The 27600-nt window shown below is 36.6% G+C and overlaps 1 protein-coding gene across 2 annotated transcripts in view; it reads left to right on the forward strand.

The window, feature by feature from the left end:
• cntnap2a (contactin associated protein 2a) overlaps positions 1 to 27600 on the forward strand; it is a 341582-nt gene that overhangs the window by 105250 nt on the left and 208732 nt on the right. The gene's annotated exons all lie outside the window — the stretch shown is intronic.

Consider the following 27600-nt stretch of genomic DNA (forward strand, 5'->3'; position numbering starts at 1 on the left):
TTTTAGCATAATTTAGAGCCCTCTGGACATAATGTAACACCCCTATAGTCACTTTTACACGTTTTACCCAATATATTATACATAATAAGTGAAAACAACACATTCATTCATTCATTTTCTACCGCTTATCCTCACGAGAGTCGCGGGGGTGCTGGAGCCTATCCCAGCTCTCTTCAAGCGAGAGGCGGGGTACACCCCGGACTGGTCGCCAGCCAATCACAGGGCACATATAGACAAACAACCATTCACACTCACATTCATACCTATGGACAATTTGGAGTCGCTAATTAACCTAGCATGTTTTTGGAATGTGGGAGGAAAACGGAGTACCCGGAGAAAACCTTGTAAACTCCACACAGAGATGGTGGGATTGAACTCGGGTCTCCTAGCTGTGAGGTCTGCGTGCTAACCACTCGACCGCCGTGCAGCCCGAAATCCTGTTTATGACCTTCTAAATACGTTTTTAGCATAATTTAGAGCTCTTTAGACATGAAATAACACCCCTATAGTCACTTTTACACGTTTTACCCAATATAGTATACAGTCATTCATTCATTTTCTACCACTTATCCTCACGAGGGTCGCAGGGGGTGCTGGAGCCTATCCCAGCTGTCTTGGGGTGAGAGGTGGGGTACACCCTGGACTGGTGGCCAGCCAATCACAGGGCACATATAGACAAACAACCATTCACACTCACATTCATACCTATGGACAATTTGGAGTCGCTAATTAACCTAGCATGTTTTTGGAATGTGGGAGGAAACCGGAGTACCTGGAGAAAACCTTGTAAACTCCACACAGAGATGGTGGGATTGAACTCGGGTCTCCTAGCTGTGAGGTCTGCGTGCTAACCACTCGACCGCCGTGCAGCCCGAAATCCTGTTTATGACCTTCTAAATACGTTTTTTAGCATAATTTAGAGCTCTTTAGACATGAAATAACACCCCTATAGTCACTTTTACATGTTTTACCCAATATAGTATACATTCATTCATTCATTTTCTACCACTTATCCTCACAAGGGTCGCGGGGGTGCTGGAGCCTATCCCAGCTGTCTTCAAGCGAGAGGCAGGGTACACCCTGGACTGGTCGCCAGCCAATCACAGGGCACATATAGACAAACAACCATTCACACTCACATTCATACCTATGGACAATTTGGAGTCGCTAATTAACCTAGCATGTTTTTGGAATGTGGGAGGAAACCGGAGTACCTGGAGAAAACCTTGTAAACTCCACACAGAGATGGTGGGATTGAACTCGGGTCTCCTAGCTGTGAGGTCTGCGTGCTAACCACTCGTCCGCCGTGCAGCCCGAAATCCTGTTTATGACCTTCTAAATATGTTTTTTAGCATAATTTAGAGCTCTTTAGACATGAAATAACACCCCTATAGTCACTTTTACACGTTTTACCCAATATAGTATACATTCATTCATTCATTTTCTACCACTTATCCTCACGAGGGTCGCAGGGGGTGCTGGAGCCTATCCCAGCTGTCTTGGGGTGAGAGGTGGGGTACACCCTGGACTGGTGGCCAGCCAATCACAGGGCACATATCGACAAACAACCATTCACACTCACATTCATACCTATGGACAATTTGGAGTCGCTAATTAACCTAGCATGTTTTTGGAATGTGGGAGGAAACCGGAGTACCTGGAGAAAACCTTGTAAACTCCACACAGAGATGGTGGGATTGAACTCGGGTCTCCTAGCTGTGAGGTCTGCGTGCTAACCACTCGACCGCCGTGCAGCCCGAAATCCTGTTTATGACCTTCTAAATACGTTTTTTAGCATAATTTAGAGCTCTTTAGACATGAAATAACACCCCTATAGTCACTTTTACACGTTTTACCCAATATAGTATACATTCATTCATTCATTCATTTTCAGCGAGAGGCGGGGTACACCCTGGACTGGTCGCCAGCCAATCACAGGGCACATATAGACAAACAACCATTCACACTCACATTCATACCTATGTACAATTTGCAGTCAACAATTAAACTAGCATGTTTTTTTTTCCTGGAGAAAACATGCAAACTCCATACAGAGATGGCCGTGTGTGGAATCGAACACGTGTCTCCGAGCTGTGAGGCCTGTGTACTTTATTTTTCAGCTTTATACTACAAAAATTGCCCTTTAGACAAGCCGTCAACAAGTGTGTCCTTTGTAGAAAACAAAGCATATGCACTGAGTTTGACCTTGCATAAGGATGCGTACTACACACAAACACACACACACACACACACAGACACACACATGGTGCTTTTGCACAGGGAAGTCCAGGAGTAATTAGAGGTGAACTCTATTTGCTAACGACCTTCAGCTCCAAGATCCACAGCAGGCTGACAAATTAGGGTTCTCCCTCCCAGGCACAACGAGGCTTCTACGGGGTTAATGGGAATCAGGGTGTGAGGGAGCGAGTGTGTGTTTAACACACTATTTTATTTTGCATCTTATGTGTGTGTGTGTGTGTGTGTGCCCGCACACTAATAGGAACGCAGGCAGTGCTAAAGCACTGCAGTGACTGGGGTTCACTGACGGGGATTTAGCATTGTTCTCGCCACGTCGGTAATACCTGGCGGCGTACGACGTGTGCAGGAATTAGCATCGCTCGTGGCCCGGCAATAGCAAACCGAGCTTATGGCTTTTTTTTTGTTTACACTTTGCTCCTCGTGTATTAGCTAATGTATCGGGAGCAAGAGATGTTAACAATATCCGCTGCTCCTGGATTATTGCCTTTTCCTGCCAATGCCGGGGATTAGAAACTGTTGCATTGTGTTTCTCCTTTTTCCGTGTTTTTTGCTTTCCTGGATATTTCTTGGACTCGCACTTGTGTGGCCTTTGTGGGATATTTCACTGTTTTTTGTTGTCAGCCATCAGCGTATACTATATTGGGTAAAATGTGTTAAAAGTGACTATAGGGGTGTTATTTCATGTCTAAAGGGCTCTAAATTATGCTAAAAAAAACATATTTAAAAGGTCATAAACAGGATTTTGGGCTGCATGGTGGACGAGTGGTTAGCACGTGGACCTGACAGCTAGGAGACCCGAGTTCGATTCCACCCTTGGCCATCTCTGTGTGGAGTTTGCATGTTCTCCCCCGTGCATGTGTGGGTTTTCTCCGGGTATTCCGGTTTCCTCCCACATTCCAAAACACGCTAGCTTAATTAGCGACCTTCTAAAAACATTTTTTAGAAGGTCATAAACAGGACAATAGGTAATACATTTACGAGAATAAGGTATTATTGAGAAAAATTATCGGGAAAAAGGAAGTAAATTATCGACAAAAAGGAAGTAAATTGTTGTTAAAATGTAGTAAATTTTCAAGACAAAAGGTAATTTACTACCTCATTCCTATAAATTAACAAGACAAAATGTAGCAAAGCTACGAGAATAAGGTAGTAAATTATCAAGGAAAAAGGTAGTAAAATATCGAGGAAAAATGAAGTATATTTTTGACGAAAAGGAAGTGAATTATCGACAAAAAAGAAGTAAATTTGTCAAGGAAAAAGGTAAATTATTGAGGAAAAAAGGAAGTAAATTATCAAGCGAAATGTAGTAAATTATTGAGACAAAAGGTAATTTACTACCTCATTCTCGTAAATGTATTAACAACACAAAAGGTAGTAAAGCTATTAGAATAAGGTAGTAAATTATTGAGGAAATAGTAGTAAATTATTGAGAAAAAAAAGTAGTAAATTATCAAGGAAAAATGTAGTAAATTATCGAGGAAAAAGGTAGTAAATTATCGAGGAAAAAGGTAGTAAATTATCGAGGAAAATATAGTAAATTATCTTGAAAAAAGTAGCAAATTATCGAGGAAAAAAGTAGTAAATTATCAAGGAAAAAGGTAGTAAATTATCTAGCAAAAAAGTAAAAAATTATCTAGGAAAAAGTAGCAAATTATCAAGGAAAAAGTAGTAAATTATCAAGAAAAAAGGTCGTAAATTATCAAGAAAAAAGGTAGTAAATTATCAAGAAAAAAGGTAGTAAATTATTGAGGAAAAAGTAGTAAATTATTGAGGAAAAAGAAGTAAATTATCAAGGAAAAGGTAGTAAATTATCGAGGAAAAAGTAGTAAATTATCTAGGAAGAAAGTAGTAAATTATCTAGAAAAAAGTAGCAAATTATCTAGAAAAAAGTAGTAAATTATCGAGGAAAAAGTTGTAAATTATCAAAGAAAAAAGTAGTAAATTATCTAGGAAAAAAGTAGTAAATTATCTAGTAAAAATGTAGTAAATTATCAATACAAAATGTAATTTACTACCTCATTCTTGTAAATGTATTAACAAGAAAAAAGGTAGTAAAATTATGAGAATAAAGTATTAAATTACGAAAAAAAGGTAGTAAATTTACAAGAAAAAAATAATAATAACAAATCGAGGAATATCGACTCTAAACCAGGCATAGGCAAGGTTTACGTAGCGATCGTGATGGAGAGAGACACAGAATAAGGGAATAAGAGTTGCAGAACAATATTTTCTTATATTTGTGTGTTTATTTTACCCTTTTCGTTCATGTCAGGCTGCGTTTGTCACATTTTTGTTATGTTTTTGCTTGATGCAAAACATGTCGACGAGGGCATCTGGGAAGTAAACAAGGAGAAACGTATACAAACACTTGACATTCAGTGTTTTATAGTTGTAAATACTTTTATTCATGTACATTCTGGGCGTCTTATTCAATAAAAAACATTGCATATTCAAACAGTTTATTTTTTCAGGTCATTCATCATTATAACATTTTTAGCATTCATAATGCATAGCAACCTCCAGAGGAGGTTTTTTTTTTCATGGCATATACTTATACTAGCATTTAGCAACGATAAATAAAGTAATGTACAGTGTATGTGTGTACAGTATATATACATTTGTGGGAAATTGGACCCACCTCTGGTCTAAAATTCATGAATTTTCTCTCTCTGGCTTCCAGCGCTTCCACGCCAAAGCGGACCTGTTGATTTTAGGATTATTACAAGATGAGATCAAATATGTACAATCCTTCTCATCCTGTCCCTTCTCCCTGGAATCAAACGCTACCACTCCGTTATTGTGTGTTTAATATTAGAAGTGTATTAAAAGATATCCAGATTAGAGGTCAAGGATGAGGACAGAAGCACACATCCGAAGCTATAGGGGGGGGGGGGGGGGTATAGCCCGGAGGACACAACAGGTCAACAGTAAATTGACGAGAATATGGTAGTAAATTGAACAGAAAAAAGGTAGTACATTTACAAGACAATAGGTAATACATTTACGAGAATAAGGTATTATCGAGAAAAATTATCGAGGAAAAGGAAGTAAATTATCAAGTAAAAAGGTAGTAAATTATCGAGGAAAAAGTAGTAAATTATCGAGGAAAAAGTAGTAAATTATCAAGGAAAAGGTAGTAAATTATGGAGGAAAAAGTTGAAAATTATTGAGGAAAAAGGTAGTAAATTATCAAGGAAAATGTAGTAAATTATCGAGGGAAAGGGTAGTAAATTATTGAGGGAAAGGGTAGTAAATTATCAAGAAAAAAGTAGTAAATTATGGAGAAAAAAGTAGTGAAATATCAAGGAAAAAGTAGTAAATTATCAGGAAAAAAGGCAGTAAATTATCGAGGAAAAAGTAGTAAATTATCAAGGAAAAGGTAGTAAATTATCGAGGAAAAAGGTAGTAAATTATGGAGGAAAAAGTTGAAAATTATTGAGGAAAAAGGTAGTAAATTATCGAGGAAAATGTAGTAAATTATCGAGGGAAAGGGTAGTAAATTATTGAGGGAAAGGGTAGTAAATTATTGAGGGAAAGGGTAGTAAATTATCAAGAAAAAAGTAGTAAATTATCGAGAAAAAAGTAGTGAAATATCAAGGAAAAAGTAGTAAATTATCGAGGAAAAAGTAGTAAATTATCAAGGAAAAGGGTTGAAAATTATTGAGGAAAAAGTAGTAAATTATTGAGAAAAAGGTAGTAAATTATCGAGGAAAAAGTAATAAATTATTGAGGAAAAGGTAGTAAATCATCGATAAAAAAGTAGTAAATTATGGAGGAAACGTAGTAAATTATCAAGAAAAAAGTAGTGAAATATCAAGGAAAAAGTAGTAAATTATTGGGAAAAAAGGTAGTAAATTATCGAGGAAAAAGTAGTAAATTACCAAGTAAAATGTAATAAATTATCGAAGAAAAGGGTAGTAAATTATCAAGAAAAAAGTAGTAAATTATCGAGGAAAAAGGTAGTAAATTATCAAGGAAAAAGTAGTAAATTATCAAAGAAAAAGTAGTAAATTACCAAGGAAAATGTAATAAATTATCGATGAAAATGGGTTGTCACGAGTGGGCTTGCGAGCTTAGCGATGCGACGCCAGGATGCAGAGAGCAGGACCAAAAATGTAGGTAAAAGGAATTTAATGGCGCTTAAGCGATGTAGACAGCAACTACAGGCAAACCAAACACAAAGACAATGAAGCCCCAAAAGAAAGAGCACACACCTGAACTAAATAGGGAGTGTGGAAATTAGAGACAGGTGTGTGAAATGAGTCAGCCAGAAAGCAAAAGGGAACAAGAAAGGAAGTAGTTACCAAAATAAGGGCATGAAAACCGGAACAGAGGCAAAGAAGGAAACTAAAGGAGCTGTCACGAGAGGGTGACGCCCACATCGTGACATGGGTAGTAAATTATCGAGGAAAAAGGAATAAATTATCGAGAAAAAGGTAGTAAATTATAGAGGGATAAGGTAGTAAATTATCGAGGAAAAAGTGGTAAATTATCGAGAGAAAAAAGTAGTAAATTATTGAGGAAAAAGTAGTAAATTATCAAGGAAAAGTTAGTAAATTATCAAGGAAAATGTAGTAAATTATCAAGGAAAAGTTAGTAAATTATCAAGGAAAAAGTAGTAAATTATCCAGGAAAAAGTAGTGAATTATTGAGAAAAAAATTGTAAATGATCGAAAAAAAGGTAGTAAATTATCGAGAAAAAAGGTAGTAAATTATCGAGGAAAAAGGAATAAATTATCGAGAAAAAGGTAGTAAATTATAGAGGGATAAGGTAGTAAATTATCGAGGAAAAAGTAGTAAATTATCGAGAAAAAAGTAGTAAATTATTGAGGAAAAAGTACTGAAATATCAAAGAAAAGGTAGTAAATTATCAAAGAAAAAATAGTAAATTATGGAGGAAAAAGTTCAAAATCATCAAGGAAAAGGTAGTAAATTATCTAGAAAAAAGAAGTAAATTATCAAGGAAAATATAGTAAATTATTGAGGAAAAAGTAGTAAATTATCAAGGAAAAGTTAGTAAATTATCAAGGAAAATGTAGTAAATTATCAAGGAAAAGTTAGTAAATTATCAAGGAAAATGTAGTAAATTATCCAGGAAAATATAGTAAATTATTGAAGAAAAAGGTCGTAAATTATCAAGGAAAAAGTAGTAAATAATTGAGGAAAAAGTAATAAATTATCAAGGAAAAGGTAGTAAATTATCAAGGAAAAAGTAGTGAATTATTGAGAAAAAAATCGTAAATTATCGAAAAAAAGGTAGTAAATTATCGAGAAAAAAGGTAGTAAATTGTCAATAAAATATGTAGTAAATTATCTACGAAAAAGTAGTAAATTATAAAGGAAAAGGGAGTAAATTATCAAGAAAAAAGTAGTAAATTATCAAGAAAAAAGTCGTAAATTATCAAGGAAAAACTAATTATCAAGGAAAAGTAATAATTTATCGAGGAAAATTTTGTAAATTATCAAGAAAAAATCAAGACAAAAGGTAATTTACTACCTTGTCTCACATTAACCAGTCATTGTTCCTAGTCGGATCCTGGAAGGGAATCCATGGCGTGTAGCTGAATTTTGTTCACGTTTATGAATATTTTTTTGTATTTCTATATGCGAGGAACATCAGTACTCTATTGTGTCAATGTGTTAAAATGGAAAAACCCAGTCTGAATCAGGCTTAGAATAAAACATAGAAAAAAAAAAGGTGTAAAATAATACCAAAGAATTCAAAAGACGCCACATCAATCCTCAACGCTTCTCCTTCTTCATGCTGTTAACTGTCTCCTCGCACAAAGCTCGTAAGCGTGTTGCGAGGGCACCGCAACCCGCTTGTTCAATCCCCAAACTTCACAGCAGACGCATTGTGTGAAGTTAATTGCGTGTGCTGCTGCTGATGTCAAAATCCCATGTAAACATGTAAACACCCTACAAGCGTTTGGTCCTTCCTCTCCGCCATCCTTTTTTTTATGAGAATAAAGTAGTAATTTTATGAGGAAAAAGGTAGTAAATTATCGAGGAAAAATGTAGTAAATTATCGAGGAAAAAGGTTGTAAATTATCAAGACAAAAGGTAATTTACTACCTCATTCATGTAAATGTATTAACAAGAAAAAAGGTAGTAAAGTTATGAGAATAAAGTCGAAAATTACGAAGAAAAAGTAGTAAATTATCGAGGAAAAAGGTAGTAAATTATCGAGGAAAAATGTAGTAAATTATCGAGGAAAAAAGTTGTAAATTATCGAGGAAAAAGGTAGTAAATTATCGACAAAAGGGAAGTAAATTATTGACGAAAAGGAAATAAATTATCGAGGAAAAAGGTATTAAATTATCAAGGCAAAAGGTAGGAAATTATCGAGAAAAAAGAAGTAAATTATTGATGAAAAGGAAGTAAATTATCGACAAAAAGGAAGTAAATTATCAAAAAAAAGTAGTAAAATATCAAGGAAAAAGTAGTAAATTATTGGGAAAAAAGGTAGTAAATTATCGAGGAAAAGGTAGTAAATTATCAAGGAAAAAAGTAGTAAATTATCGACAAAAAGGAAGTAAATTATTGACAAAAAGGAAGTAAATTATCGACAAAAAGGAAATAAATTATCGAGGAAAAAGGTATTAAATTACAAAGGCAAAAGGTAGTAAATTATTGGGAAAAAAAGAAGTAAATTATTGATGAAAAGGAAGTAAATTATCGACAAAAACGAAGTAAATTATCAAGGAAAAAGTCGTAAATTATCGAGGAAAAAGTAGTAAATTATAGAGGAAAAAAGTAGTAAATTATCAAGGAAAAAGGTAGTAAATTATCGAGGAAAAAGTAGTGAAATATCAAGGAAAAAGTAGCAAATTATTGGGAAAAAGGTAGTAAATTATCGACAAAAAGGAAATAAATTATCGAGGAAAAAGGTAGTAAATTATCAAGGCAAAAGGTAGTAAATTATCGAGAAAAAAAGAAGTAAATTAATGATGAAAAGGAAGTAAATTATCGACAAAAAGGAAGTAAATTATCAAGGAAAAAGTAGTAAATTATCGAAGAAAAAGTAGTGAAATATCAAGGAAAAAGTAGTAAATTATTGGGAAAAAAAAGTAGTAAATTTACAAGGAAAAAGGTAGTCAATTATCGACAAAAAGGAAGTAAATTATTGACGAAAAGGAAGTAAATTATCGACAAAAAGGAAATAAATTATCGAGGAAAAAGGTATTAAATTATCAAGGCAAAAGGTAGTAAATTATCGAGAAAAAAAGAAGTAAATTATCAAGGAAAAAGTAGTAAATTATCTAGGAAAAAGAAGTGAAATATCAAGGAAAAAGTAGTGAATTATTGGTAAAAAAAAGGTAGTAAATTATCAAGGAAAAAGCAGTGAAATATCAAGGAAAAAGTAGTAAATTATTGGGAAAAAAGGTAGTAAATTATCGAGGAAAAAGGTAGTAAATTATCAAAAAAAAGGTAGTAAATTATCAAGGAAAAAGGTAGTAAATTATCGACAAAAAGGAAGTAAATTATCGAGGAAAAAGTTATTAAATTATCAAGGCAAAAGGTAGTAAATTATCGAGAAAAAAAGAAGTAAATAATTGATGAAAAGGAAGTAAATTATCAACAAAAAGAAGTAAATCATCAAGGAAAAAGTAGTAAATTATCGAGGAAAAAGTAGTAAATTATTGGTAGTAAATTATCAAGAAAAAAGGTAGTAAATTATCGACAAAAAGGAAGTAAATTATTGATGAAAAGGAAGTAAATTATCGACATATAGGAAATAAATTATCGAGGAAAATGGTATTAAATTATCAAGGCAAAAGTTAGTAAATTATTGAGAAAAAAAAGTAAATTATTGAGAAAAAAAGAAGTAAATTATTGATGAAAAGGAAGTAAATTATTGACAAAAAGAAAGTAAATAATCAAGGAAAAAGTAGTAAATTATTGAGAAAAAAGTAGTGAAATATCAAGGAAAAAATAGTAAATTATTGGGAAAAATGGTAGTAAATTATCGAGAAAAAAGTAGTAAATTAAGCGTTTATAAGCGTTTGGTCCTTCCTCTCCGCCACCCTTTTTTCCTGCCTGCGTTGGCTTTCGAACTGCCATTCAGAACATTTTGAACATATTGTCTCCGGGCATGACGGAGTTTGGGGCTTGACGGAGGGGTTGGAGGCCAGTGGAGGGAGTGATATTATGGGCTTCTGTTGCCAGATTGGCAGCAAATCATTTTTATGGGAGCTGAAAGAGGGAGCAAGATGGAGGCTCATGATTTCTCCCTGATGTCGACAGGGGAAATGACTAAAGCCCGTCCGGACTCCGGCAACAACTCGAGTGATTCACTGATTGCTCCGCTGCCGATGTGCGGTGCAGGAAGTCACGAGGAGGAAAACATAAACTCCCTGGGCCTTTTTACTATGCAGTATTTCTGTGTATTTTATTGTCTCCCTCCCTGCTTCTGTTGCTCTATTAAAATATATTTTTTGCAGATATTGTGTACGAGAAACACGTGCACATGCATAGTCATTTACATAATGACTTAATCTGTCATACGTCATATTATAATACACCCATGCCGAGTCTCCACTCTCCACTCTTTGTTGGTGTATTGAACCCATCAGACGCCAACCAGGGCATCTTTGTTCCAAATGAAAGGTCTTGTGAGTGTCGTGTCAACGGAGGGCAGGTTATTTCGCACTTTTATATACGTATACATATAAATGCTGTGCAGAGAAATGAAATAAAATAATTAGACCATAAAAACCCTGTTTACAACCTTCTAAATACAGTTTTTAACATTATTAGAGCCCTCTAGACATGAAATAACACCCCTATGTTCAACTTTACATTCATATTAACCAGTATAGCAGACATAATAATAGTAGTAATATTAATAGTGATTTATCACAATGTTTTTTTTGTATGAGAAAAGTAAGGGGGGTAGCCTGGAGGACACAACAGGTCCAACAAGACTAAAAACTAACGGGACAAAAGGTAGTAAATTGACGAGGTAGTAATTGAGATTATCGACAAAGAAGTAAATTATTGACAAAAAGGTAGTAAATTATCAAGAAAAAAGGAAGTAAATTATTGACAAAAACAAAGTAAATTATTGACAAAAACAAAGTAAATTATTGACAAAAAAGAAGTAAATTATAGACAAAAAGGAAGTAAATCATCAAGCAAAATGTAGTAAATTATCGATAAAAAAGGAAGTAAATTATTGATGAAAAGAAAGGTAAATTATCGAGGAAAAAAGGAAGTAAATTATCAAGCAAAATGTAGTAAATTATCGAGAGAAAAAAGGAAGTAAATTATTGAGGAAAAAGGTATTAAATTATCAAGGAAAAAAGTAGTAAATTATCGTCAAAAAGGAAGTAAATTATCGACGAAAAGGAAGTAAATTATCAACAAAAAGGAAGTAAATTATCAAGGAAAAAGGTCGTAAATTATCAAGAAAAGAAGTAAATTATTGACAAAAAGGAAGTAAATTATCGACAAAAAGGAAGTAAATTATCAAGCAAAATATAGTAAATTATCGAGAAAAAAGGAAGTAAATTATTGCCAAAAAGGAGTAAATTATCGAGGAAAAAGGTAGTAAATTATCGAGGAAAAAGGTATTAAATTATCAAGGCAAAAGGTAGTAAATTATCGAGAAAAAAGTAAGTAAATTATTGCCAAAAAGGAGTAAATTATCGAGGAAAAAGGTAGTAAATTAGCGACAAAAAGGGAGTAAATTATTGAGGAAAAAGGTATTAAATTATCAAGGCAAAAGGTAGTAAATTATCGAGAAAAAAGGAAGTAAATTATCTACAAAAAGGAAGTAAATTATCTACAAAAAGGAAGTAAATTATCGAGGAAAAAGGTAGTAAATTATCGAGGAAAAAGGTAGAAAATTATTGAGAAAAAAGGAAGTAAATAATCGACAAAAAGGGAGTAAATTATCGAGGAAAAAGGTATGAAATTATAAAGGCAAAAGGTAGTAAATTATCGAGAAAAAAGGAAGTAAATTATTGCCAAAAAGGGAGTAAATTATCGAGGAAAAAGGTAGTAAATTATTGAGAAAAAAGTAAATTATTGACAAAAAGGAAGTAAATTATCATGGAAAAAGGTAAATTATCGAGGAAAAGAGGAAGTAAATTATCAAGCAAAAGTAGTAAATTATCGAGACAAAAGGTAATTTACTACCTCATTCTCGTAAATGTATCTGGGGGGGTTATTTTGTTAAAAAAGTTTTTCTGCCATCTAAAAACAATCTATCTGTAATATATTGAACAATTTGTCTCCAAGTCCAATTCCTGAAACTCTCATTCCCCACCAACAATAGAAGTTACTGATTGCTTGATGAGCTGCCTCCTTGGTAAATCAGCATCTAATTGCGTAGATTGTTAGTGCAAATTAAATTAAAGCAGAGGTGCAGATTTGCCACGCACCCTCATGCGACAGAACCTCAACGCTCCCGTGCAATTTATTCCAAAAGCCACTTAAGCTTGTCACATTTGAAATAATTCCTCACGACACAAAAAGGGCATTAAAAAAAAAGTATTTTTGGCAGCCTGCATGTAAAAATACAAGCTTGGCTGCAACCAACATACATTCAGGGACCGCCAGCAAATAGCAAAAAACAAGAGTAATTGATTTTTTTTTTCTTCCACTATGGATGCACCAATACACATTTTCTTCACTTGCGAGCCTCCATTTTTGGCCCATGAATTGCATATAATAATAATAATAATAATAATAATAATAATAATAATAATAATAATAATAATAATAATAATAATAATAATATAATAGAATTAATCAACAACAACAAAAATTTTCAAAGAATAAAGTCAAAATATTGAGAAATTTTTTTTTGTATTGTAACAAGAAAAACTTTGTTACAAAAAGAAAATACCATTTTGGAGGAAAAATAATGTAATTTTAGTAACATATGAAATATTTAAATACATTTTTTAGAAATATTTCTAAGTCATAATATGACACACATTGTCATTTTTGGGGAGAATAACATGGAGGGAGGGTTAAAATGTTCTAACTCATTATGACAGTAAAACAAAAGAAAAAAATTAAAAAATATATTTTTTTATTTAATTTTATTTAATTTTATTTAATTTTTTTTATTTGAAAAAAAAAGACCAGACAAGATTTTTACCTTTTATTTTTTTAAAGACATTTTACCTTTTATTATGACATATTTTGGGCCTAGCAATGGCCACGGAGTCTGGAGATCTGCGTTCGAATTGGCGACTCTAAATTGTCCATCAGTCTAGAAAGTACCCCTCCTCACCCAGCAAGTTCTTGGTGGAGGGTCAAAATATTACTCATAATATATAACAATAACTCATTATGACAGTTAAACAGAATAAAAAATTTATTTTATTTTATTTTATTTTATTTTATTTTATTTTATTTTATTTTATTTTATTTTATTTTATTTTATTTTATTTTATTTTATTTTATTTTATTTTATTTTATTTTATTTTATTTTATTTTATTTTAACCCAGCAAGTTCTTGGTGTCCTCTTCTTAATGACATCGCCACTGGAAACTACAGTACATGAATTCATCCATCCCTCTGGGCAATGTGTGCCTTTCCAAAACTGTATCATATAAAAAAAAAACACTCCAGCAAACTTCTACCAGAGCCAGGAGCTCTAATAGATTACTGATAACCATCATAGGAATCATTCATCTGTGCCGATTTTTAATTCCTGGGATCAATAATAGGTGAACGGCATACAGTAGAGCAGTTTATTGAATGTTTGACTACAGAAGGTGTGTAAACACAGTGTGGTATCCAGGAAGTATTCTGTACTGTAGCTTGTAGTGCATGTCGGGGGGGGGGGGGGGGGGGTCTGGGGTTGATCATAACGCATCAGATCTCAGCAAGCGTTCCATGGCATAAAAAATAAATGAGAATTAGACACAGGGTTTACTATAGGGATGAGAATGCGTAATGAGTAAATGAGTAGCATCCGTATATCGGAAAAACGGGAAGCATGTGTGAAAAAGAGAGATGGATAAATAGAATGAATATAATAACCTCGTTGCTCAACCCCCCCCCCCCCCCCCCCTCTCCTCCGGGCAAGTGGAGATGGATTCCACGTGTGCACCATACATCTGCAAACAGAGAGCGAGAGCTAGCAGGGTGCAACCTGTCTTCGTCCAAGAGCCCAGTTTGGAAAAAAAAAAAAAAACAACTCAATTCCGGCATCAAACATATCGACCAAACACTTTGTGTCGAAAAATGCATTTGCTTGCAAAATTGCATTTTCACGAAACTCATTTCAAATTTTTTGAAAAGAAAAGTGTGTCGTCTTATCAGAGAGATAAATTGTCATTTTTTAGCTGCCACACGGGAGGTAAAGCAAGATTTGAAATTGGATCGTCTGCGCCCTCCACCCCTGCCAGCACAATTGCTGATGGGTCCGAGCAGCCTGAGATTCATCATATACCGAGACATTGAACGCACCATAGTGAAAAAAGTGTGGGGGAGACGGTGATAACATTGATTTATTCATTTTGTGCTGGGTGCTGGAGCCTATCCCAGGCGGCGTACACCCTGGACTGGTGGCCAGCCAATCACAGGGCACATATAGTCAAACAACCATTCACACTCACATTCATACCTATGGAAAATAGCAAATTTGACACTCAGCCAAATGTAACGAGCGGGAATCGAACAACTCGGCACTCCAAAATCATCTGAAACAGTTCCGTAACAATCTGGAACAATATTTCTCCTACTTAGACAGTTTTGCTATGATCAACCATTCATTCATTTTCTACCACTTAGTATACTCATGAGGGTTGCTGGAGCCAATCACAGGGCACATATAGACAAACAACCATTCACACTCACATTCATACCTATGGACAATTTGGAGTCGCTAATTAACCTAGCATAATTTTAGATTTGGGCTGCATGGTGTCCGAGTGGTTAGCGCGCAGACCTCACAGCTAGAAGACCCGAGTTCAATCCCATCTTCGGCCATCTCTGCATGGGTTTTCTCCGGGTACTATTTCAACTGCAATGTTTTGCCACGTCACTCTAATTAGTCAAAGGCCTTCAGAATCCGTAGTGCTGGCCCATGTCACTTAAACACTATTAGCAATGGGGCTGTTTTTTAACCAATCATTGGGCTGATAGAAGATTTCAACTTCTATGTGTTGCCACGTCAATTTAATTAGTCCAAGGCCTTCAGAATCCGTACTGCTGGCCGATGTCACTTAAACACTATTAGCAATGGGGTTGTTTGTTTAACCATTCATTGGGCTCATAGAAGTTTTCAACTGCAATGTGTTGTCATGTCAATCTAATTAGTCCAAGGCCTTCAGAATCAGTAGTGCTGGCCCATGTCACTGAAACTCTATTAGCAATTGGGTTGTTTGTGTAACCAATCATTGGGCTGATAGAAGATTTCAACTGCAATGTGTTGCCACGTCAATCTAATGGGTCCAAGGCCTTCAGAATCAGTAGTGCTGGCCCATGTCACTTAAACGCTATTCGCAATGAAGCTGTTTTTTTAACCAATCACTGGGCTGATAGAAGATTTCAACTTCTATGTGTTGCCACATCAATGTAATTAGTCCAAGGCCTTCAGAATCACTCGTGCTGGCCCATGTCACTGAAACGCTATTAGCAATGGGGCTGTTTGCATAACCTATCATTGCGTTGATAGAAGGTTTCAACTTCTATGTGTTGCCACATCAATTTAATTAGTCCAAGGCCTTCAGAATCCGTAGTGCTGGCCCATGTCACTGAAACGCTATTAGCAATGGGTTTTTTGTGTAACCAATCATTGGGCTGATAGAAGATTTCAACTTCTATGTGTTGCCACGTCAATCTAATTAGTCCAAGGCCTTCAGAATCAGCAGTGCTGGCCCATGTCACTTAAACGCTATTAGCAATGGGGCGGTTTGTTTAACCAATCATTGGGCTGACAGAGGATTTCAACTCCAATGTGTTGCCACGTCAACGTAATTAGTCCAAGGCCTTCAAAATCAGTAGTGCTGGCCTATGTCACTGAAACGCTATTTGCAATGGGGTTGTTTGTATAACCAATCATTGGGCTGATAGAAGATTTCAACTTCTATGTGTTGCCACGTCAATTTAATTAGTCCAAGGCCGTCAGAATCCGTAGTGCTGGCCCATGTCACTGAAACGCTATTAGCAATGGGGTTGTTTGTGTAACCAATCATTGGGCTGATAGAAGATTTCAACTTCTGTGTGTTGCCATATCAATCTAATTAGTCCAAGGCCTTCAGAATCAGTAGTGCTGGCCCATGTCACTGAAACGCTATTAGCAATGGGGCTGTTTGTTTAACCAATCATTGGGCTCATAGAAGTTTTCAACTGCAATGTGTTGCCACGTCAATCTAATTAGTCCAAGGCCTTCAGAATCCATATTGCTGGCCCATGTCACTTAAACTACTGTTTTTTTAACCGCTTATCGGGCTGATGGAAGGTTTCAACTTCTATGTGTTGCCATGTCAATCTAATTAGTCCAAGGCCTTCAGAATCGATTGTGCAGGCCCATGTTGCTTAAACGCTATTAGCAATGGGGTTGTTTGTATAACCACTCATTGGGCTGATAGAAGATTTCAACTTCTATGTGTTGCCACATCAATCTAATTAGTCCAAGGCCTTCAGAATCTGTAGTGCTGGCCCATTTTCGCTTAAACACTATTACGAATGCTACTTCCTGTAGCATGTAGCATTACTGACACCTAGTGATAAGGGTAGAATACCACATATCATCCCATTGTTACATGGATACCTCTGTAAACATGCTAAGCGTTGTTTTTAATAGCATCATAGCAACAAACCATCTGTAACGACAATTAGAGTAGCTCTTTTGATGCAGGGGAACATCTGTTAATTTGTGTCCTGGCTTGTCCATACCTTTTTTTTTTTTTGAAAACCCGCTTGGGAGTTGCTGTCGTGCGGGTCCAGGTGTACAGGTCGGCACGCGTATGTGGCTGATTGCTAATTAGCAAGTGTCCGTTTGCTCACTTTTGTGCGTGTACTGTGACCCTGCTAACAGGGAAAAGAAGTTTTTGAAATACTTCTGACGGGCATAACTTTGACTTTGAGTATTTGGATTGTATGCTCGGAAGATAGTAGTCATATTTTTTTACAGAAACAAAATAGTTTAGTTTTGTGGTTTGCAAAAGCTACGGCTTCAAAGCTGCAGTGGTGCGCCGTCAACGCCAGCTATACCTTTTCTGCTGGCCTAAACACAAACTTCAATTTGAGTATTTGTTCCATGAAATTGTAGTAATATATTCCCAACAGTCTATCTCCATTTGGTTGCATTTTGTTGGGCTGATAAAAGATTTCAATTTCTATGTGTTGCCAAGTCAATCTAATTAGTAAGGCCTTCAGAATCAATAGTGCTGGCCCATTTCACTTAAACACTATTAGCAATGGGGCTGTTTTTTTAAACGCTCATTGGGCTGATAGAAGATTTCAACTTGTATCTGTTGCTACGTCAATCTAATTAGTCCGAGGCCTTCAGAATCGATTGTGCTGGCCCATGTCGCTTAAATGCTATCAGCAATGGAGCTGTTTGTGTAACCAATCATTGGGCTGATAGAAGATTTCGACTTTTATGTTTTGCCAAGTCAATCTAATGGGTCCAAGGCCTTCAGAATCCGTAGCGCTGGCCCATGACACTTAAACGCTAGTAGCAACGGGACTGTTTTTTCTAACCGATCATTGGGCTGATAGAAGATTTCAACTTCTATGTGTTGCCACTTCAATCAAATTAGTCCAAGGCCTTCAGAATCAGTAGTGCTGGCCCATGTAGCTTAAACACTATTAGCAATGAGGCTGTTTGTTTAACCGATCATTGGTCTGATAGAAGATTTCAACTTCTATGTGTTGCCACTTCAATCTAATTCGTCCAAGGCCTTCAGAATCAGTAGTGCTGGCCCATGTCACTTAAACGCTAGTAGCAACGGGACTGTTTTTTTTAACCGATCATTGGGCTGATAGAAGATTTCAACTTCTATGTGTTGCCACTTCAATCAAATTAGTCCAAGGCCTTCAGAATTAGTAGTGCTGGCCCATGTAGCTTAAACACTATTAGCAATGAGGCTGTTTGTTTAACCGATCATTGGTCTGATAGAAGATTTCAACTTCTATGTGTTGCCACTTCAATCTAATTAGTCCAAGGCCTTCAGAATCAGTTGTGCTGGCCCATGTAGCTTAAACGCTATTAGCAATGGGGCTATTTTTTTAACCACTCATTGGGCTGATAGAACATTTCAACTTCTATGTGTTTCCACTTCAATCTAATTAGTCCAAGGCCTTCAGAATCAGTAGTGCTGGCCCATGTAGCTTAAATGCTATTAGCAATGGGCTGTTTCTTTAACCAATCATATTTTAGATTTGCCTACAATAATAGCAAAACACAGCCAAGTTTGTCAAGCTACAGAGTCTGTACTGATTTGTACACAACAACACTAACAATGGCTGACACGTTTGTTATTTTTGGTGCATGTCGGTCAGTGAATGTTGTAATTTGGAATTTGTGTGCCTGTTAATTCCCATAACGTCAAAGTAAAAATAAGAAAATAATCACAAACACGGACCTATATATATGAATAAAAATTAAAAACTAGGTCAGTGCTTTCCAGGGGGGTATAAATACAATTCGGTGAAAGACCTCTGCATCTGCTGACTACGATTTTCCAAAATATATAAATAAAAATCAAATAAAAAAACAGACTGCTTCTAGCAGAAAGTGCAGATGGAGCGACTCCCCCCCCCCCCCGAAGCTTGAGGAGAAGTCGGTCTGTACCTCAGTGCAGCTACTGGCACTTGACAACTTTCACTGTTCATGACCACGGTCCAGGAATAAAAAGCCCCCGGGTCCCCCAAAGATGAGCGGTCTGTGCTGTCAAGAGTGCAGACATGACAGCGTTACGCTACTGTCATTAAATAATGATGGCGGCATTGTTGTTGGTCTGCCAAAGAATGTTTTTGACCCCTTTTTATTCATGCCTGCTTGTTGAACACGTTCTCATTGTGTCGACTGTGAATAATGCATTTATGCAAATAAGTTGAAGCTAATATATTAAAACCTCTTTCTTGTATAGTTGCGGTAGTCAGGGGGGGGGGGGGGCAGCAACGTCTTCTCTACTGGCCTAAACATTGCAAGACTGACCTCCATTTACAAATTTGATTCTAGTATTTGATCCATGAAATTGTATTTATGTTTATGTTTTTTTTGGATAATCAGATTTTAGCTTCCACCATTTCAAGCTAATCTTCCCAAGGCCTTCAGTATCAGTAGTGCTGGCCCATGTCACTTCAGCACTACTATTGTTATTTTAATCAGATTTCAAATTCAAACAGAACCAGCTAGAACCGGCTGCACGGTGGTCGAGTGGTTAGCGTGCAGACATAGCAACTCCAGTGCGACTTATGTATGTTTTTTTTGGATGATCAGATTTTTGCTTCCACCATGTCAATCTAATCTTCTCAAGGCCTTCAGTATCAGTAGTGCTGGCCCATGTCACTTCAGCACTACTATTGTTATTTTAATCAGATTTCAAATTCAAAACAAGAACCAGCTAGCATGCCTACAATAACATCAGTATTTTTCAGTCGTCTAATTGGTTGATCATAGGGGCTGCACGGTGGTCGAGTGGTTAGCGTGCAGACATAGCAACTCCAGTGCGACTTATGTATGTTTTTTTTGGATGATCAGATTTTTGCTTCTATGTGTTACCAGATCAATCTACTTCCACCATGTTAAGCTAATCTTCCCAAGGCCTTCAATATCAGTAGTGCTGGCCCATGTCACTTCAGCACTACTATTGTTATTTTAATCAGATTTCATATAGCTTGCCTACAATAACATCAGTATTTTTATTCTAATTGGTTGATCATAGGGGCTGCACGTTGGTCGAGTGGTTAGCTAGGAGACCCGAGTTCAGTCCCACCCTCGGCCATCTCTGTGTGGAGTTTGTATGTTTGTGTTTCCTCCCACATTCCAAAAACAAAACATGCTAGGTTAATTGTTGACTCCAAATTGTCCATAGGTATGAATGTGAGTGTGAATGGTTGTTTGTCTATATGTGCCCTGTGATTGGCTGGCGACCAGTCCAGGGTGTACCCCTGCCTCTCGCTTGAAGACAGCTGGGATAGGCTCCATCACAACCACGACCCTCGTGAGGATAAGCGGTAGAAAACGAATGAATGAATGTTATGTGACAGGCTGCACGGTGGATGAGTGGTTAGCACACAGGTACAGGCACACAGCTAAGAGACCCGAGTTCGATTCCACCCTCGGGCAGTTTGCATGTACTCCGGTTTCCTCCCACATTCCAAAAACATGCTAGGTTAATTAGCGACTCCAAATTGTCCATAGGTATGAATGTGAGTGTGAATGGTTGTTTGTCTATATGTGCCCTGTGATTGGCTCCAGCAACCCTCATGAGGATAAGTGGTAAAAAAAGAATGAATGGTTGATCATAGCAAAACTGTCTAAGTAGGAGAAATATTGTTCCAGATTGTTACGGAACTGTTTCAGATGACTTTGGAGTGGCGAGTTGTTCGATTCCCGCTCGTTACATTAGGCTGAGTGTCAAATTTGCTAGCACCGCCGATCACTGGTGCTAATGAATTCGAAGATGAATTGGTCAGTGAGTATATTGTGCGTTAGTCGTTTTAGTAAATGCCTGTGAACGGTCGCCTTCCAACCGGAAGGTTGCTGGTTCGGTCCAAGTACCCTTGAGCAAGATAGACCCAGTTGCTTCTGGTAGTCAATGTAATTTATTATTATCATTATTTTTTTTAAACAATACTGGCCTACAAAGTGTCTGCCAAAAAAAATTGGGACGTTTAAGTCCCCCGTTTTGCTTGATGTACCAAACAGATTTGAGTCTCCCACCAATGTGAAGTGATTTGAACAGCGGCCAAACCCGCCGTGGCTCAACTTGATACATCTGCTGCTGGCTATATCCCTACATCCATGTTATTTACCTGACTCAGTGTCAATAAGACAGCCATTTCCCCTTTGCCTTCAATTTCTCTCTTCATTCTATCTCCTCCTATTTGGCTTTCCTTTCGTTTATTGTGCACAAAACTATCTGTCGGTTGCTCTCAGGGGGGGGAATGGATGACATTTACGCTCGGATATTGTAGCCATTTACTTGACCCAAAGTGCCTAAACATACAGAACCCTTCTTTGCACTTGAGACGCAGGCAAATATCAAGAAGCCATCGTTGAACACTTACCTGTCTGAATGTATCAGAATCAAATCCCCGGAAGCATCGATGTAGTAATATTCGGGAATTCTTTGTCGTTGTACTGCACTGTGTACACGAACAAGATGAACAATTCAAATCGGAGCAAGGGCAACATGGGTGGAATATCGGATATTCAGCAATGAGATCGGGAGCTTGGTGAACTTGCTTATTGGACTCACTGGTTTATTATGTTAATTAGCCTAGTCAGAAAATTAATTGCCACAAATATGTCTTTGGTTTTTGTACATTCAGTACCTAACTAGTCCAATGCCCAAACAATATTTAGAAGTAATCCTCAAATCATCCTTAATAACGTATATTCTGGACTATATTTTGTCCATATGTTTGGAAACATGTTTGGAATATCGGAATAAAGCCATGTCCAACTGAAAGATCGAGAAAAAGAATAACGTTTGGTAAAATAATAGCCTTTATAAACTGTCAACCAGTATTGACTTTCAGAACAGTTTATGCAAACCCAATTAAAATCTGGGCTTAAGTATGTTTTTTTCTAAGTAAATATGCAATTTTGACTTATACTCAGAGTTATAGTCCAGAAAATACGTTAAATACATAATTTGACATGTTTAAAAATGTTTACGCATACTGCATAGACCACTAGGCTACTGACACGGAATGGAGGAGTCAATGAATTCAGCAATGAGATCGGGAGCTTGGTGAACTTGCTTATTGGACTCACTGGTTTATTGAGTCCGAAAATTAATTGCCACAAATATGTCTTTGGTTTTTGTACATTCAGCACCTAACTAGTCCAATGCCCAAACAATCTTTAGAAGTAATCCTCATCCTCCTCATCCTTAATAACGTATATTCTGGACTATATTTTGTCAAGAGGACGTAATGTCTGTTTTGGTGAAGTATTTTGTAAAATAAATTACCCGCAAAAAAGTCAGTCTCTTGTGTTTGATGGATACAAATAACAAATAACAGCAATAAAATTGCATGCTAATACAGATAGACAAGAGTTGACAGATAGAAAAATAATAATAATAATAATTAAATGCAATAACTAAATGCATGCTAAATATTTAATGACCGTTTTCATACAAAGTCCAACAAATGTGGTGATGTAAGACTTAAAAAAAACAAGACAAATATAAATACTGCTAAGTAGAAAGGGTTCTACCTAAATTCTACTCATTGATTTGCGACTCGAATTGATTGTAGTCAGCGGTCCGCACAACGGCGAGTGGTTAGCATGTCGGCCACAAAGTCAGTAGATCGGGAAAACCCGCGTTTGAATCTCCGCTTTTTTACTCCAACATTCCAAAAACATGCATATTCGGTTTAATTATCCGTAGGTATTATTGTCAATATGTGCCCTGTCGTTGGCTAGCGACTTCTCGCCCAAAGCAGTTGGGATAGACTCCGGCATAAGTTACGACGACATAGAAAACAGTCAGTCTCTTGTGTTTGATGGATACAAATAACAAATAGCAGCTATAAAATTGCATGCTAATTTTATTACAGATAGACAAGAGTTGACGGATAGAAAAATAATAATAATAATAATAATTAAATGCAATGACTAAATGCATGCTAAATATTTAATGACCGTTTTCATACAAAGTCCAACAAATGCAGTGATGTAAGACTTAGTAGGACTTAGTAGACTGAGTAGAAGAAGTAGATAAGTAGAAGGTAGTAGATACTACCTAAATTCTACTCATCCTTCCCTAAGGCAACACTACACTACATGACGTTTGTATCATATTTTTCAATGTCCTTGGTCCAAGTCCGTGTTCATATCTTAGCTGATTAAATCTTATATTCCAAAATAGACTCCAAGGTAGTACATGTATAATTTAAATAAAATATGTGTGGTAAATCCCAAATGACTGTGCCGGAGACCTCATTACTTTGTGTGGGTTGGTCCAAACAGGCACTTCCTATCTCCATGAAGGACACTGCAGACTATTTCTCACACACAAACACATTATTGAGCTTTGGTATACATTTATTTCTTACTCCGCCGGTGCACTTTTGACACGGAGTAATATGTCCAAACAGCCGACTGGCCATACACACACAGAAAAAAACGATGCAAACAATTGTCTCCCTGCAAAATCGGAAATCTCACACATTGGTGCACACACAACATGACGGGCCAAGACAGACGCTGTTGACTCCATCTGCTTGGTCTGACAGACCACATTTCACTCCACATGGAGCCTAATATACTGGAAGAGATGTTTTGTTGCTTTGTGTGTTTACTGAAAATCTGAAAAATTTGGTAGTGACTTGAATCTTCTTGCCAACGGTTCCTCCTCCCCACTAGTGGCTTGCTCCGAATTATGCTCACGAGTGTCGCGGGGGTGCTGGTATCCTCAAATCATCCTTAATAACATATATTCCGGACTGTATTTTTTTCCTTATATTGGTCGTTCCCCAGGCGGCACGGTGGTCGAGTGGTTAGCGCGTAGAACTCACAGCTAGGAGACCAGGGTTCAATTCCACCCTCGGCCATCTCAGTGTGGAGTTTGCATGTTCTCCCCGTGCATGCGTGGGTTTTCTCCGGGTACTCCGGTTTCATCCCACATTCCAAAAACATGCTAGGTTAATTAGCGACTCCAAATTGTCCATAGGTATGAATGTGAGTGTGAATGGTTGTTTGTCTATATGTGCCCTGTGATTGGCTGGCCACCAGTCCAGGGTGTACCCCGCCTCTCACACAAAAGACAGCTGGGATAGGCTCCAGCACCCCCGCGACCCTCGTGAGGATAAACGGTAAAAAATGAATGAATGAATAATAATAATAATAATAACTAACTAATCAGTGTGAAGTTGGTGGCATTATTATAAGCGGTTAGCACACGGGCCTCACAGCTAGGAGACCCGAGTTCAATTCCACCCTCAGCCCTCTCTGTGTGGAGTTTGCATGTTCTCCCCGTGCATGCGTGGGTTTTCTCCGGGTACTCCGTTTTCCTCCCACATTCCAAAAACATGCTAGGTTAATTGGCGACTCCAAATTGTCCATAGGTATGAATGTGAGTGTGAATGGTTGTTTGTCTATATGTGCCCTGTGATTGGCTGGCCACCAGTCCAGGGTGTACCCCGCCTTTATAATCAGGTGCGACTTACACAGTATATGAAAGTACCGTATTTTCCGGACGATAAGTCGCACTTTTTTTCCGCACTACTGCTGATGATGCAGCACCAGTAGCAACTGGGTCTATCCTGGCAAAGGGTACTTGGACCGAACCAGCAACCTTCCGGTTGGAAGACGACCACTCACAGACACTTACAAAAACAACTAACGCAAAAGATACTCACTGACCCATTCATCTTCGAATTCATTGGCACTAGTGAATTTGTCACTCAGCCAAATGTAACGAGCGTAACTAGAACTCATCATCTCATCAACAGTTCCGCAACTATCTGGAACAATATTTCTCCTACTTTTTTGACAGTTTTGCTATGATCAACCATTCATTCATTCATTTTCTACCGCTTATCTTTACTAGGGTCGCAGGGGGTTGTTGGAGAGCCTATCCCAGTTGTCTTCAGGCGAGAGGCAGGGTACACACTGGACTGGTCGCCAGCCAATCACAGGGCACATATAGACAAACAACCATTCACACTCACATTCATACCTATGGACAATTTGGAGTCGCTAATTAACCTAGCATGTTTTTGGAATGTGGGAGGAAACCGGAGTACATGCAAACTCCACACAGAGATGCATGCCCGAGGGTGGAATCGAACTCGGATCTCTTAGCTGTGTGCTAACCACTCATTGATGCTAACCATCATTCATTCATTCATTTTCTACTGCTTATCCTCACGAGGGTCGTGGTTGTGCTGGAGCCTATCCCAGCGAGAGGCGGGGTACACCCTGGACTGGTCGCCAGCCAATCACAGGGCACATATAGACAAACAACCAGTTTACAGTAAATATATAATTTGACATGTTTAAAAATGTTTACGCATCCTGCATAGACCACTATGAGACCACAATGAGATCGGGAGCTTGGTGAACTTTCTTATTGGACTCACTGGTTTATTATGTTAATTAGCCTAGTCAGAAAATTAATTGGCACAAATATGTCTTTGGTTTTTGTATATTCAGCACCTAACAAACTAGTCCAATGCCCAAAAAATTCAGTCCCTGTAAAGAGACTGGAGACTAAATTGGTTGGTCCCCTGACTTATAATCAGGTGCGACTTACTCAGTACATCAAAGTACCGTATTTTCTGGACTATAAGTCACACTTTATTTCATAGGTTGGCTGTTCCTGGGACTTATACTCCAGAGCGACTTATAAATGAAAAAACGTATGTTACATAAGTGTGACTTATGTATGTTTTTTTCTACCTAATTATGCATTTTTGGTCTTGTGCGACTTATACTCCGAAGCCAATTATAGTCCAGAAAATACGGTAAATATATAATTTGACATGTTTAAAAATAGCTAATGACAGAGAATGTAGGATTTAATGAATTCAGTGATGTGTAATTAGATCGGGAGCTTGGTGAACTCGCTTATTGGACTCGATGGTTTATTATGTTAATTAGCCTAGTCAGCCTCCTAGATTATGCTGTTGTGTAGCTGCAAAACCATTTCGTTAACATACTGGATAATTATATGTACTTGGTATTAAATTCTGTGAAAGATATTTCTAAGCAATTCATAGTCCAATGCTACTTGTATTTATTTTTGTAACTTATTTTGTTTTTTTGAAGGCATTCAAGCACACTGTGAATTTCTTATTTTGAGTGTCCATACATTCGGGTGTATTCCATTGTATTTCTTATTATGACTGCACTTTGCACATTAAAGAAAACCCCCTGAGCAAGCAGTTTGGTAACGGAGGCAAGGAAATACAAGGTACATTACTAAATAGAGAGCTGGGGGAGACCAAATTCATGTCTTTAAATGACATTCGCAGGCAAAAGATGTTTTTTTTTTATGTGTGTTGGGGGATTAAAGTGTGAAATGGTGCGCTTTGTGCTGTGGGGAGTTTGTAACTGTTTTCAAAATGCAATTTGTCTCCACATTATCATGTTTCCTTCTTGAAAGCTTGTTTATCAGACACAGTGCACATTGGGACAGATACTTGACTGAAAAGGCACCCCCATACTCCCCATATTTTTATTTATTTTTTTTTGGAAGGCTTTGTAAAATGATTAAGGAATAATGAAACAGATTAGAGGCTTGCATTCTGTACTCATGAGAATTTAGTACTTTTCCGAATGGGAAAAAGTCATGCACAGTCATCGGGAAAATTGATGTGAACAATATGCTATAGTAACTATGACATTATGCTCACTTTTGATTGACACTGCAGGTTTATATACAATCCGGGACCCTTTTTCTTGTGTTTTTGTTAAATAACAAACATAATAACTGCCCACAAATGTAATGAACCACAAACGTAATACAAATCTGCAGCTTTGAATGTAATAATCCTGCAAATGTAATACATTTCCCACAAACGTAATAAAATTTGCACACTGCAAACGTAATACTGAATTTACCAAATTATATATAATACCAAATTATTAAAGTTATTATTAATAACATATAAAGTTATTATTAATTTGTGGGTGTACATGTGCGTCTTAGTTACAGTATATTATTGAATGTGTGATTTTGTGGAAGAAATAATTAAAAGAAATAAAAGCGGAAACAATAATAATAATAATAATAATAATAATAATAATAATAATAATAATAATAATAATAATAATAATAATAATAATAATAATAATAATAATAATAATAATAATTGTATTAAAACAATTGCAATTATCACAATTATGTTATCTTTTTTAATTAAAAATAAATTATAATTTAATAATTACAGATTCCTTTAATCTATTCAAATGATACTCTTTGAATAATATTTTTTCCACAAAAAAAGAAAACAAATAATTATCTTGTTAAAATCCTAAAATCCTCAAAATGACATCTACACCTTCTCCCTCATTAAAAAGAGAAAGAACAAACAACAACAACAACCACAAATATCATTATTTTGTCTCATATTACATTTGTGGGAAGTTATTACCTTTACAGTTTTTCACTTTCAAACAAATGTAATAATTTCCTGCAAATGTAATAGTTATTACCTTTACTTACAGGAAATTCAGT

The sequence above is a fragment of the Doryrhamphus excisus genome, chromosome 21, assembly GCF_030265055.1.
Source record: "Doryrhamphus excisus isolate RoL2022-K1 chromosome 21, RoL_Dexc_1.0, whole genome shotgun sequence".
NCBI lineage: Eukaryota > Metazoa > Chordata > Actinopteri > Syngnathiformes > Syngnathidae > Doryrhamphus > Doryrhamphus excisus.